Raw genomic sequence first — 1,713 nt, forward strand, 5'->3', positions numbered from 1 at the left:
GATGAGAAGCATCACTATATATCACATATTCTTTTTCTTCAGTTGGTAGAGTAAGTATAGGAGCTTGTGTTAATAAGGATTTGAGCTTTTCAAAACTCTCCTGGCATTTGTCATCCCACACAAACTTGACGTCCTTCCTCAAGAGTTTAGTCAAAGGGGAGGCTATAATGGAGAAGCCTTTGACAAACCTTCTATAGTATCCCGCTAAACCCAAGAAACTCCTTACTTCAGTTGGACTTTTAGGTGGTTTCCATTCAACAATAGCTTGAATCTTTCCAGGATCCACTTTTACACCTGCCACTGACACAATATGTCCTAGAAAGGCAACTTCACCAAGCCAAAATTCACATTTAGAATGCTTGGCATAAAGCTTCTTCTCTTGCAAAATTTGTGAAACAATTAGAAGATGCTTTCCATGATCTTCACTATTCTTGGATTATATTAAAATATCATCTATAAAAACCACTACAAATTGATCAAGATAAGGCTTAAACACACGATTTATCAGATCCATAAATGTCGCAGAAGCATTCGTCAATCCAAATGCATCACCAAAAATTCATAATGGTCATATCGAGTCTTAAAGGCAGTTTTAGGGATATTATGTTCCCTTACCCGAAGTTGGTAATACCCAGACCTTAAGTCAATTTTTGAGAATAAACTAGCACCTTTTAACTGGTCAAATAAATCATCAATCCTTGGCAATGGGTATTTATTCTTAATTGTTACCTTGTTCAGTTGCTGGTAATCAATACAAAGCCTAAAAGTCCCATATTTCTTTTTCACAAATAGCATAGGAGCTCCCCAGGGAGAAATACTCGGATGAATAAAACCTTTCTTAAGGAGTTCTTGCAATTTATTTTTCAACACTTTCAGTTCTACTGGAGCCATTCGATAAGGCATCATAGAAATAGGAGTAGTTCCAGGAACAACCTCTATGGGAAATTCAACCTCTCTTTCCGGGGGCAGTCCAGAAAGATTTTCAGGGAAGACATCAGAAAATTCACACACCATGGGTATATCCTCAAGGCTTAGATTTTCTAGGCGTGTATCAAATATATGAGCAAGATAAGCTTCACAACCTTGTCTAACCATCTTCCTTGCCATAACCGCGGAGATGTTATTAGATGCCAATGATCTTTCACCTTGAATAATGATGTGTGAATGTGAAGGAGCTCTAAAGGTCACATGCTTTGACCTACAATCAACTACCGCATGGTATCTATAAAGCCAATCCATACCGTTAATGACATCATAGTCTTGGAAAGGCATTTTAATTAAATCAGCAGGGAAGACTAGATTTTAAATCACCAAGGGACAACCTCGATAGATTTGATTGCAAACAACTTTATGACCCAAAGTACTTTGGACAAGCACACCACAATCGAGTCTCATAGATTTCATATTTTAAGGAAAAGCCAACGATGAGCAAACATACAAATGTGTAGAACCAGGATCAAATAATATAACAACACATAAGTTGAATAAGTGAAATTTACCAACAACCACATCTGCTCCATCTTGGTCATCCCTTTATCTCATCGTATAATCTCATGCTATAGCTCTTAAACCACTCGCTTGATTGGATCCACCTGCACTTGTTGTTTGTGCGTTTCTAGATCTTGCACCTCTATTCTCTTGAGAGGGAGTGGTAATAGGTTTTTGAACAGAGACTTGTGTATATGGATAAGAAGTGGGGTTGGGATTAGGACA

The sequence above is a fragment of the Solanum dulcamara genome, chromosome 9 (assembly GCF_947179165.1).
Source record: "Solanum dulcamara chromosome 9, daSolDulc1.2, whole genome shotgun sequence".
NCBI classification, from domain to species: domain Eukaryota; kingdom Viridiplantae; phylum Streptophyta; class Magnoliopsida; order Solanales; family Solanaceae; genus Solanum; species Solanum dulcamara.